Source organism: Canis lupus, chromosome 1, assembly GCF_003254725.2.
Source record: "Canis lupus dingo isolate Sandy chromosome 1, ASM325472v2, whole genome shotgun sequence".
NCBI classification, from domain to species: domain Eukaryota; kingdom Metazoa; phylum Chordata; class Mammalia; order Carnivora; family Canidae; genus Canis; species Canis lupus.
In genome coordinates this window covers 16,903,150-16,916,503 of record NC_064243.1, presented here as the reverse complement: position 1 = coordinate 16,916,503, position 13,354 = coordinate 16,903,150, and the positions used below count along the sequence as shown (strand labels likewise).

The 13,354-nt window shown below is 48.4% G+C and overlaps 1 long non-coding RNA gene across 1 annotated transcript; it reads left to right on the top strand.

The window, feature by feature from the left end:
- Positions 1 to 1,124: 1,124 nt before the first annotated feature.
- Positions 1,125 to 13,140, top strand: LOC118352529 (uncharacterized). The gene is made up of 4 exons (XR_004809761.2): positions 1,125 to 1,569; positions 10,689 to 10,761; positions 10,862 to 11,045; positions 12,604 to 13,140. It is a non-coding gene; the product is annotated as an uncharacterized LOC118352529 (long non-coding RNA).
- Positions 13,141 to 13,354: the final 214 nt, after the last annotated feature.

Below are 13,354 nucleotides of genomic sequence, written 5' to 3'. Positions count from 1 at the left end.
CATCCATGTAATCCCCCAAAGACACTCCAAAAGAAGATCTCAGTTCTAACACAAATCAACTAACATGTATCATGGAGAAGGCCAACCCAGCTATGTAGATGAGACACCTTTTTCCTTTTTTTTTTTTTTTTAAGATTTTATTTATTTATTTATTTATTTATTCATGACAGACACACAGGGAGGATTTTGAGAGAGGGGCATTGCCAGGGAACATCAGCAACGTCCCATCCTTTGGGCCTGTCCTGCTGCAGCTGCGCTACATTTCAGGGGACCATGCAAACAGAGTGTGTCAGAAATCCCGTGCCAGATGCCACGGAGAGCCTGTGGCCCCAAACAGGAATGAGGCCCCTCGGCTGTGGCCTGCTGCACCCTGAGCAGCTCTGCGGTGCCCGTGCTGAGACTGAGGCCCTTCTCCGCAGGGAGAGGAGCCAGGAGCCTTCCTGCTGCTGGCTTGGAGCAGGCGGGGGGCTGGGTGGGGTGGGGGGCAAATTCTCAGCACAGCAGCTAATTCTCTACCACCTGTTTCAAAATGTGCTGCCAGACTGGTACACTTGGAGGGCAGGGGTCACCGGGTTCCTGGCCGCACTGGCTATGGGGCTTGCGGCGAGCTGGGCAAGGTGTGCTTGTTGGGCAATTTTGCCCTTGGCCGTCTCGAGGGGCAGCTACCTTTTCGATGGCAGTCTCACTACTTGTGTTAAAGGTTTCTGTTACTTTCTGATTGTTTAAAAACATATCTTTTTCTTTAAGAGACTTTATTTATTTGGGAGAGAGAGAGCTCACAAGCAGGGGGAGCAGCAGAGGGAGAGGGAGAAGTAGGCTCCCCTCCACCAAGCAGGGAGCCCAATGTGGGACTCGATCCCAGGACCCTGATCATGAGCTGAGCCAAAGGCAGATGCTTCATGGACTGAGCCACCCAGACACCTTTAGGGTCCTCTTCCACTGTGGAAAAAGCTGTCCCCGAGAGCCTCTGGAAATGCCTTATTAGAAACATACTTTGGAAAGATGTCCTACGCTGAATCGTGACCCTTGCTCCCTGCAAACTCCTGTGTTGAAATCCTGACCCTGGTACCTGAGCACGTGGCCTTCTGTGGAAACGGGGTCATTCCAAAAGTAATTAGCTCAGATGATGTCGCACTGGGGTTGGGTGGGTCCCTAATCCAATTGGACTGGCATCTTTATAAATTTGGGGAAGTTTGGCACAGATGTGCACACGGGGCGAACGTGCCTTATGAAAATGAAAGCAGAGATCGGGGTGATAGGGCCGAAGCCAAGAGCCCCAAAGACTGCCCACGAACTTCCAGAAGCAAGGAGGCTAGCCAAGGAGTCTGGCATGGAACAGATTCTCGCTCACAGCCCTCAGGAGGACCCAACCTTGTGGATGCCTTGATCTTGGACTTCTGGCCCCAGAACTGCGAGAGACTCAGTATGTGGTGTTTCGGCCCCTTGTTGTGGCACTTGCTTACGGCAGCCCTGTGAAGCTCACGCAAAGGGCATTGGCATGGAGGGGAAAGAGAAAGAACTGCCCGGTGGCATCTAATGAACTGGAGAGATTCTGGGTGTTGAGAGGAGGTAAGAGCATTTATTGAAAGACAGGAAGTGGCTCACCTTCCAGGAGCGTGTTCTCTCGCTGGAGAAATAAGACATGCGCTCAGGACTCAAGGCTCGGGACCTTGACCAATTTCAGCTCTCACGTCCTTAAAAAAAAGAAAAATAGCACCATAACGTGATGACGTCTGGTGTTGAAGTTTTGGTTCCTAGTTCTTTTCCCCACCTGGACTAAATCCCCTGGCCCCCAAACCAGTAGGCAAGTGTCCCAGGTGCTGCGTTCTGAGGTCCTGGAGAGCCCCCGAGCCTCGTGGAAGGCTCCCCTCTTGCCCTCTCTCCTTGGAGATATTTGCAGAGAAGGGAGAGTCCAGTGGATTTAGCGTAGTCGCTGGTTGAGGTGCCCCAGGGGTCTGGTCACTGGCCCTGAGCCCCCTCCATGGAGCAGCAAGTAGAGCATCAGGGCCACAGGAGGGCTCAGGGAGCCCTGGGAACTCACTGCGGGAGGGGGCAAGTGAGGGCGGTGCTCCCGTAGCCAAGGGGCAAGCCTCCAGTGGAACGGGGCTCCTCAAAGGGCTGCTGCCTCTCTCCTGTCCTCGCAAAGCTTCCCTGAGCATCTTTGTTCTCGGGACCTGGAGTCCACTGCCCTAAAGGCCGCCTTCTAGTGTTTGTTTGAGTCCTGACTGAGTGACAGCCCAAGAATCAGCTGGCCTTGGTTCAACCGCTCATCTGTCGGTGACCAGCTGTATGACCTTGGGCAAGTCATTAACCCCTCTGAGTCTCACTTTACTTAACTATATTACGGGATTGATAGTAGTGCCTTGGGGCTGGGTCAAGTAAAATAATCCATCTAGGGGCGCCCCGGTGGCTCAGTAGGTTAAGTATCCGACTCTTGATTTCAGCTCAGGTCATGATCTCAGGGTCCTGGGATCAAGCCCCACTCAGCAGGGAGTCGCCTTGTCTCCCTCTCCCTATACCCCCCCTCCCGCTCGCTCACTCTCTCTCGCTCTGGTTTTCTGTCTCCCTGAAATAAATAAGTAAATCTTTAAAAAGATTTGGGCTTGGGATCCCTGGGTGGCACAGTGGTTTGGCGCCTGCCTTTGGCCCAGGGCACGATCCTGAAGACCCGGGATCGAATCCCACATCGGGCTCCCAGTGCATGGAGCCTGCTTCTCCCTCTGCCTATGTCTCTGCCTCTCTCTCTCTTTCTCTCTGTGACTATCATAAATAAATTTAAAAAATTAAAAAAAAAAGATTTAGGCTTTAGTAACCCCACTTTCCCTGTTCACAGCAGCAAGTTAGAGTTCTGAATCTGTATGGTGAACCCGAGCAGGCCACATCAGGAACCGATCATTAGCTCTTGATCACACTCCAGTAGGGGGCTGAAAGGAAATCGTGTTTCCCTCTTCCCACATCTGAGGTCCAGGGGCAGGTCTCCAGGGGGCAGAATTAGGTGGCTGTCCTTCCCTTAGCTGAAAGCAGTTGCTCAACTGCTGAGCTACCCAGGCGTTCCTCTCCCCAATATTTAAAGGGCTCTAGGAAGCTGTTTTGCCTCCTCACTCTGCCTCTCTTTGCTTATTTTCACACTGATTGACCTTAAATGTATATGTGTATGAAATACAACATGTCCTCAAAAGCGTGTATAATGTACCCTTATTTTTATTTTTTTAAGTAGGCTGCACACCTAGCGTGGAGCCCAACTAGGGCCTTGAATTCATATCCTTGAGATCCAGACCTGGGCTGAGATCAAGAGTTGGATGCTTACCTGACTGAGCCACCCAGGCGCCCATATAATGTCCCTTTTGAGTTAAAAAATAAAATGAAATAACTACCCATGTGCCCATCAACCCACTTGAAGAAATAAAACATTGCTACCCCCTTGGATCTCAAGCAGCCCCACACTTTGCTCAGAGGTAATCATTCTTCTAATTACCACTCTCTTGCTTCACTGTAGAGTTTTACCACAAACACATGTATCCCGACGCAATACACTTAGGCATAATTCAATATTTGTTTAATATTTTGTTGTTTGAATATAGCATAATTGATTTGCCCCTTCTACTGTGGATGGATGTTTGGGTTGTTTGAATTTCTGTTCTTCTGGGCAGCCCCGGTGGCTCAGTGGTTTAGCGCCGCCTTCAGCCCAGGGCCTGATCCTGAAGACCCATCGGGCTCCCTGCATGAAGCCTGCTTCTCCCTCTGCCTGTGTTTCTGCCCCCCCCCCATGTCTCTCATGAATAAATAAATAAAATATAAAAAAAAAAAGAATTTCTGTTCTTCTGAATAATGCTGCTATGAACTTGCTTACATATGTCTCTGATGTACACGTGCAAGAGTTTCTCTAGGACGCATGCCAACAACTGGCATTGCTGCTTCACAAAGTGTGTGCATCTTCAACTGTACTAACTCAGGCCAATTTTCTTTCAAAATAATTGCACCAATTTAGTCTCTGACCCGCAGTGCCTGAGAGCTTCTGTTGCCCTGCATATTCAAGCATCCTTGTCTTGCAAGGCTTTTAAATTTGTTTCAGTCCGGGCCATGTGAAATCCCATTACCAAGTTGTTTTTAAAGATGTTATTTATTTTTTTATTTGGCAGAGAGAGAAAGAAAGACAGAGCACAAGCTGGGGGAGGGGGAGAGGCAGAAGCAGACTCTCTGCTGAACAGGGAGCCCGATGTGGGGCTAGATCCCGGGACCCAGGATCGTGACCTGAGCCAAAGGCAGACGCTTCACCGACTGAGCCACCCAGGTGCCCCTGTGCTACCACTTTGACTGCATTTCCTTCTTGATTGCTGAGGAGGTTAGGAAATGTTTCATATGTTGATTAGCTATCTGTGATACTTTCCTGAATGCCACTTTTAAAAAATGCCTTTTAGTCAATTATTTTAGTCTTATGGAGTCTTCTTACATTTCATAGTTTGTATACAGGTTGAACAAAAGTATGCCCTCCTTTTTTACTTTTAAACCAGAATATAGCTGGATGAATTGTGCAACCTAGCTCAAGCCTGGAGTGTTTTAGCTGAGAATCCAATGTCACTGCATCTGGTATGACTTTTCACCACCAGTGAAAGTGCCTCATGTCGCTGTCATTTTAGGGCATCGCCTGACAAGCTTCCTCAAGGACATCTGCATTTCTGGATAGGGGAATACAACTTTGTTCCTTTTACTATTTTCTACTGATTAGGACCCAGAAAACTTACAGCTCTATAAAGTAGATGTTTATTAAAATACTTGCTGGCGAAATGCAGATTTTTATCTGGTAAAGGAGATAATTCTAGAAGTTATGACTTGGGGCACCAGGATGGTATAGTCACTTCAGCGTCAGACTTTTAGTTTTGCCTCAGGTCATGATCTCCCAGTTGCGGGATCAAGTCCCACTTCAGGCTTCACGCTCAGCGGGGAGTCTGCTGAAGACTCTCCTTCTATCTATCCTTCCCCTTCACCTGTGTGCTCTTTGTCATATAAACAAATCTTTAAAAAAAAATAAAGTTATGACTTTTTGCCCTGTAGGATATTAAGCCATTTAAAAAGCGTAATTCAAAAATCACAATCCAACCTTTTATCGATCCATCTCTAGCTGCTATCATCTATGTATCCACACAGACATGAATTTCTTGTATCTTCCCTTGAACTGGCTTTGTCGTTCTGCTGGTTCTCTTGTTTAATATATTTTTTTTTAATTTTTTAATTTATTTATGATAGTCACAGAGAGAGAGAGAGAGAGAGGCAGAGACACAGGCAGAGGGAGAAGCAGGCTCCATGCACCGGGAGCCCGACGTGGGATTCGATCCCGGGTCTCCAGGATCGTGCCCTGGGCCAAAGGCAGAGGCCAAACCGCTGCGCCACCCAGGGATCCCTGGTTCTCTTGTTAATGAGTTAAATGAAACTTTGACATGTGCTCATCATGTATTAGAATATGTGTTTTCAAAAAGATTTTGAAAAGTATACTTGGATATTTCCTCCTCTGTGCATGTGCCTATGAATCAAGCTCTAGGCCACCAGGGATCAAAACATAACAGCACTAGTATTGCTTGTCCTCTGAGTTTAAGCTTTTTTTTTTTTTTTTTTTTTTTTTTTGAGTTTAAGCTTTATTGTCATTTCTGCTCTCTGAATAATTTCTTCTTTTTTTTAAAGATTTTATTATTTATTTATTCATGAGAGATACAGAGACAGAGGCAAAGATATAAGGCAGAGAGAGAAGCAGGCTCCCCGCGGGTAGCCTGTTGTGGGACTTGATCCTAGGACCCCGGGATCATGCCCTGGGCCAAAGGCAGACGCTCAACCACTGAGCCACCCAGGTGCCCCTTGAAGAATTTCTTTACTTTCCTGACAGTTCAATGTGCATTAAATTTAAAAACACATTCAGGTGCACCTGGGTGGCACAGTCAGTTGAGCATCTGCTATCACTCAGGTCATGGTCTCAGGTCCTGGGATCGAGCCCTGAATCGAGGTCCACACTCAGTGTAAAGTCTGCTTGAGATTCTCTCTCTCCCTCTTCCTCTGCCCCTCCTGCTTGTGCTCTCTCTCACACATAAATAAATACAATCTTAAAAAACAAAACACAACAAATCCAGTGTGCTGTATTGAGAGGGACCTGTGCGATGAATATCTAATTTGCCGTATTGATCAAAATGGAATTGCTTCCAACTGATTTTTTTAAAGATTTTATTTATTTATTTATTTATTTATTTATTTATTTATTTGAGAGAGAGAGAGAGAGAGAGAGGGGGAGAATCTGAAGCAGACTCTGCACTGAGAGTGGAGCCTGACATGGGGCTCGATCCCACAACCTCAAGATCAGGATCTGAGCCAAAACCAAGAGTCAGATGCTTAACTGACTGAGCCACCCAGGCACCTCTCCAACTGGCATTTTAGCAGTTTGATGTTCATTATACTTTGCTAACTGAGGCCTTCCTGGACAAGGAGAATGCCTCTCTGCTTCCTGGGTTTTCCATCATCTGTACTTCCAGTTTACTCAGGCCCCTGGAGCGATGGGAGAAAGGCTCAGGTTAGAAAGGGCAGGGTGGGTTCGTTCGGAGCCTGGGCCAGGTACAGAGGGAGGGTTTGGGTAGCCACCCAAACCACCCAGGGCGGCCTGGAGGCTGCGTGCGTCTAAGGCACAGGAATGAGGGAAGAGACAAAGGAAGGAGGGCAGACCGTTGGAGGGCAAGGTCCTCGCGCCGTGGCTTCCCCGCAGGGAGACTGGGCACTGCACGGGGACTGGAGCGACCCAAGGGGAGGGAGGAGCCTCCTGCCCAACAGCAGCAGCTGCAGCAAACACCTCCTGGGAGGTGGAGACTGCACCTGTCGCTGGCTGCAGACCCTGTCCCCAGGGGTCTAACCACCGAAGCGGGGTTTGCACGAGTCCTGCTCACTCCTCAGAACGAGGGGAGCAGACTGTGCCAGGACACCGAGAGCCCTAGGAGCCGTAGGAGTGGGCTTGCCTTCCTGCTTTCACTCCTCGGAGGCCAGGAGGCCCGAGCTGGCCCCATGCACGGCACTGCCAACTCTAGCAAGGAGGTGAAGAGGGATTAAGGAGGAAGGGAAGGTAATGAAACATTGCCAGCTTGTGAGGTGCACTGCGCCTGAGCATCCACCCTACGGGAAGCACTGTTTTGAGAGTAATCAGCTCCTAAGGGAAAGGTCCAGATTTCCACGATGGCCCTGCTTTCAAATACTCTGCCTTCCTGTCAAACTCGTTGTCAGAACTTTGTCTCCCTGTCTGGACTGGAGACTGTGATGCATCCAGATGATGTGGGCTCTTTCTAGCCTGAAATCTGCTATTTACGGGTTAAATAAGCACCGACAAGTCACCTAGTCTCTCAGCCTCTGCTTCCCCTTCTGCACAGAGATGCCTACAGGGTAACTGTGTGTCCTCTGGTTCCCCCTGGAGCCTCCCCTGCCTAATGGGATCAATATGTCCATTTGGAGAACAGCCCCTCTCCCACTCCGCCTCCCAATCATGGGGTTCCACAGGGCGCTACAGCTATAGTTCCCCTTACTCCTGGCCTCCGGGGGTGGGGGTGGGGGTGGGGGTGGTGGCATATATCTCAAACCAGTTAGCATCCTCTATAATTCTGCTCCCGCCCCCGGGGATTAAGTGATTCCCATCCTTTCTACCCATGAAGCTGGGCAGGTAATGCCTCCCCTTTTCCCCCAGCTGCTGGCTGCTAGATTGGGGCCCCGTGGAGCATTACTGAGCCTGCTGGGCTGTCATCCATCCGTGACAAGCCATCACTGTGGCAGACCCACCTCAGTGTGCGACAGGGAGGGGTTTGCAGCCTCCCAGGAAGCCTCCACCCGGTGGGGCCCACTGTGTTCCCTCCCTGCTGTGGGCAATGGGGGGACAATCTGCCAGGTGGCCTGTGACCCTCTCCAGGGCTCCCTGGAATCATGTTCAGTTTTAACAAACTCGCAGCCCTGATGTGCTGGCCCTCCTGGCAAAAACATATTTTGGCAAATGCAAAATTGCTAATGAAATTAACTAACATTCCACGCAGCATCTGTTCTGTGACCAATTTACCGGCTTCTGAGTGAATTGGCACTTTAGCCTATCCTCAGGCACAGCCTAGGATGCTTCTTAGTTCTGGCTGCAGACAGCCTCCATGGGGAGGAGTCAGGGAGGAGTGTTTACAGCCCATCACTTCCTTCTGTTATTGAGGCCAGCACTTCCTTCCCATTCTCCCCATTTCCAAGCGAGTCTACCCCCCATACAATTGTAAGAATGTTCTGTATTGGTTAAGACTCTGTTGGTAACCAGTGACAGAAACCTAGTTTCACCCTGGTTAAACCAAAGGGGGACTCTATTATAAAAATGCCAGTGGTATTACGGAGCCCAGGAGAGGGTGAGGGGATTTCTGGAACGTGGACCGCAAACGTGGCCAGTGCTTTCCATCTCTCATCCTGTTCTGCCCTGTACCTTCTACTGGGTCCTCCTCTCCTCTCTGTAAGCACATTGTCTCATCTTGTGTGGTTCCTGAGGAAACATGACTGCATGTAGACCTAGATACTGAGGGAAAGACTTCCTGTGCAAAAGCATATGGTGCCCACATGTGGACAGGACCACTAAACCCCAGCGGACATGCACTGAGGTCAGCCCCTGGTGGCCAGGGATCTGTGCCAGGACCTGTGGTCACATCAGCATCCTGTTGGAACATAGGGGCTGCTCCTGGCCCTCTGCCTGTCTCCATACCCTGTTCTAGAAACTGAGTGCTTGTGTGGACACTGGTCTGTGCCTATGCTGCCCTGAACTATCGCCCAGCAGCTGCTATGCCCCGAAGCTGTCCTGCCCCAGAGGGTAGACATAAAAACAGATTCTCAGTCTTCCTGAGATTTAGATGGCATGGCTGGCTCCTCATCATTCAGAGCATTATAAATGTCTAAAATCATCCTAATTATTTATATTTACTTGTTTATTGTCTCTGTCTCCCTACTACAGTGAAATGCCATGAAGCAAGATCTCTGTCATGTGCCCCTTCAAATCTGTATTTTTGTATCCTTAGGGTAAATCCCCAGTAGTGCAATCACTGGGATGTAGGGGAGCTCTATTTTTAACTTCTTGAGGACCCTCCACACTGTTTTCCAGAGTGACTGTACCAACTTGCATTCCCACCACCAGTGTAAGAGGGTTCCCCTTTCTCCGCATCCTTGCCAACCTCTGTGGCTTCCTGAGTTGTAGAATGGATAGCCATTCTATCGATGTCTTACTTCTCGATCTCTTCTTTTGTACCCCAGGGTTCTGTCTTTGCCCCAACATAACATAGACAGCCAAAGATGAGTTAGCCCCATTGGGGCATAAGGGGTCACTTTCGAATCGGAGACTAAGATGGTGAATTCTTGACTTCTAAGATCAAAGGTACCATTCAGATGTAAAAAACAAAAAGATGTGAATGGGGACATTATCTATTTTCAGTTTAGAATCCCTTTGAAAACTCTAAGCCCGGGCATGGAGGGGACCTGGTACAGATTACAAGAGCTCACTTAGCTCTTCCCCCTTCCAGCTGAGTCCTGAAGGTGGAGCAGGGTATAAAGATACACGCTTTTCCCCCTAAGATCGGTAATCTCAGAATGCATCATCTGGACCTCTGAGCACCTTGCCAGTGTCCCCTGAGCCACAAGGGTGCAAGAGAACAAAACTGGATGGAGGATTTCAAGGCCAAATGATGCTGCGTGATGTATCAAAACTCACTTGGGAGTCAGAAAGACTCAGGAAGTTGGCCAAGAAAAGACTCAAAGAGCAGGGCTGTTAGACCCCCAAACTCTGAGCCTTGAGGTGATGTGTGTGCATCTGAAGACCATGGCCATGATAAGACCTCCAGGCACTTCAATGAAGGGGCACCGAGGACAGAAGCCAGTGACGCAGCAGTGGGAGGGCTCACCTCCAAGGACCAGATACGACAAACTACCTTCTCAACGGTGCTAGAACAGGAGTGAGACAGATCAAGAGGGAGAAGCAGATGCAAACAACAGCCCCTGAACATCAGGATTTGCCTCCCCTAACTCAGTTGCCATCTGGGGTGTAAAGGGAAGGGTAGGAGAGAGTATTTAGCTACACTTAAATTGATCCAGTTTTAAAACTGAAAGTGACTATATTAAGTTGCTGCAAATCAGACAGATGGGGCTTTAGTATAACTTTTCTTTCAGATTTATTCATTTATTTGAGAGAGACGGGGGGAGGGATGGAGGGAGAGAATCTTTAAACAGTGAATGCAGAGTCTGTTGTGGGGCTCAATCCCTTGACCCATGAGATCACGACCTGAGCCCAAACCAAGAGGCAGATGTTCAACCGACTGAGCCACCCAGGTGCCCGTTTAATATCACTTTTCTTTTTTAAAGATTTTATTTATCCATTCCTGAGAGACACACAGAGAGAGAGGCAGAGAGACAGGCAGAGGGAGAACAGATGAAGGGAGCCCATGCGGGATTTGATCCTGGGACCCCGGGATCAAGCCCTGAGCCGAAGGCAGACACTCAACTGCTGAGCCACCCAGGCATTCCTAATATGACATTTCTAAGCTATAGGAAAAGATAGTTACGTTTTGCTCCCCTGAGGCCATGACTGAAATTTATACCTGCCACAGAACATTAGAAGTCACAATTTTCTTTCTTTCTTTTTTTATTTTATTTTATTCATTTCTTTGACACAGAGAGAGAGCGTACAGGTGGGAAGAGTGGCAGGCAGAGAGAGAGGGAGAAGCGGACCTCGCCCCCAGCCACGATGTGGGGACTCGATCCCAGGACCCCGATCATGACCTGAGCTGAAGGCAAGTACTTAATCAACTGAGCCACCCAGGTGCCCCTCACAATTTTGTTTCTACAGACGAGGAAACTGAGGCCCAGGGAGAGAGATGGGTGGTTCGAGGTGATACTGCTGTGCCTGGGCACAGCAAGAACAGCAGAAATCTCCTGAATCTTGTTTCGGGGTGTCCAGCACCACGGGGTACTACCTTCCTGGATCTATCAGAGTCTTGCAGAAAGTCCAGAGTCTCATGGATGGAACAAATGTAAGAAAATGTCTCCCTAACTTTTTTTTTTTTTTTTTTTTTTTTAACTAGAGTTAAACTGATAAGCCAAGTTTTAAAAGCCTGTACTCTCACTTGACAGCCAAGTAGCATGGGACACAAATCGAGATGCGCATCTTTGGTTAGTGAATGTCATCTCCCTCCCCCCTCCCTTTCCCATTCCTGACACTTATCAAATCCCTCCTGGGTGCTTGTAACAACTGTAAGGCACAGGGAAGTGATCCGAAGAGCTGGGTGCCATAGAAGTGGTGGCAGCTGGAGAAATGGCTTATTTTGACAAGAGCACTTAGGCAGCAGGTGGGAGAGGGATTGAAGAGGAGGGAGAGGCAGCCAGATTTCCACGCTCTGATGATGACATCCCTGAGGAACAGCGCAGCTCTTCTGAGGCGTATCCTTCCACAGATGCAGAAGATGGCAAAGACACAGAGTGACTCAGAATGTCGGTGTCTGGCACCGTTACCCAGGAGCTGCTGATTCACATCTGACACGAGGACACTCATTCGTGCCCAGCCAGACGAGCTCTGGTGCTCCCGCTGGGACTGACCGAATTCCAAGTCGTCCATCAGATGCCTTCCCATTTGTGCTCCATTTAAGAACGAGTCCTAGCTCTCTCCATCCGCTCAGTAGACCAGGGTCCCCGAGATAATGCTGTGTTCATGATGATGGTTTCTAGTACCATCAGTTTGTAGGCAGTAGCTTGAACTGAGAAACTGGAAGTTGAAATTCCCCTCTGGAACTGTGTCTGCTCGTGCAGTCCCAGGAGCTTCCATGGGCAGAAGAGAACAGAGGAGAGATGGTGTGGTGTAGGGAATGAGAGAGTAAGTTTGGATTTGGCAGACCTGGATTCAAGTTCTGGCTCTGTCTTTTCTTAGTTCTGTGACATCGGGCAAGCTGCTTATCATCTCTGAGACTTCTCTTCCAGTTTCTGTAAAATACAGTTTCTGCAACTGAGAGTAAGGATAAAGAAGTATTTATGTGATGCAAAGGAACTATGGAAAAAAATGTTAGCTGGTGCTGCCTCTGTAGCAATTCCTCACTCCACTCACAAGGCATACCCAGATGTGCTAAGAGGGGTCTAAACTAGAGTGCATGCTTTTCGTTATGCCCTGCCCCGTTCACCTGTTACACCATATGATAATCAAGCCTGCACAGTTACAGCTTCAACTGGATTTAAGAACTGTGTCTTATTCCCACCTCTGGAATCCTAGTGCTCAGTGGAGCAGACAAATCAATACGAGAGTGAACCGACTGCAGTATAAGAGATTTCTTAAAGTTTCATTTCTGATTCTAGCACGTGAAGAGGGTCTGTGGCATCAGCCTGTGTTCGAGGGACTTCAATCAGAAAATTAGCATGATTATTTCTCCGTGGGAAAGGATAAATAAAGCAATGCTATGTTTTGGTTTAAGATATGTAATTTATCAAAGACAACTCCAGATTCAAAACCTAGGCAGAGGAATGGTTTATTTCTAGCACTAAACTAGATCTCCCCAGATACTGGCAGCAGGATTTACAGTAATTATATTTTGCTTCTTTTCCTAGGTCTTTGGAGGAAATCAGCCACCAGGAGCTAAGAATCTGTATTTGGTATCTCAGCACTGCTGGAGGTGGTGAAAGAGGAGAGAGAACAGACACAAAAAGACTGAGGCTGAGCCCCAGTCAAAGGGTGGGGTTGGAAACTTTCGGGTTGCTTGGTGGTATTTTGAGACCTCAGTTGACTTTAATGACTTCCTCTGTAAGAATAAGATAAGCAGACAAGACTGGGGCCCCAGTAGCATCAAGAGTTGATTCTCAAGTTGATTCTCCAAGATCATACCTGTCACAACCACAGTGCATGGAGGGAACATGTGGATGTTGAGTGTGGACCTTGCCCTTAGCCAGGGGTTGGTTAGAAGGATGGCTGGGAGGGGATCCCCGGGTGGCTCAGGGATTTAGCGCCTAGGGCATGATCCTGGAGTCCTGGGATCAATCCATCCCTGCATGGAGCCTGCTTCTCCCTCTGCCTGTGTCTCTGTCTCTGTCTCTCTCTGAATCTCATAAACAAATTTAAAAAAATTAAAAAAAAGAAGGATGGCTGGATGGGTGTCACAGCTTCTGTGTCATCTCCTTCTTCAAAGGGTCTCTTTCCCTGTTTTTAAGAGCCTAGTGTTAAGACGATTCCTACACCAGGCTGGCAGGGAACAACCATGAACCACATAAATATATCCATTAAAACCAAACTAAATGTATCTTCAACTCAATTTCTTCTCAGGTGGATCTTCAAAATGCAACTTGTTCCTCCAACATGAAGTAT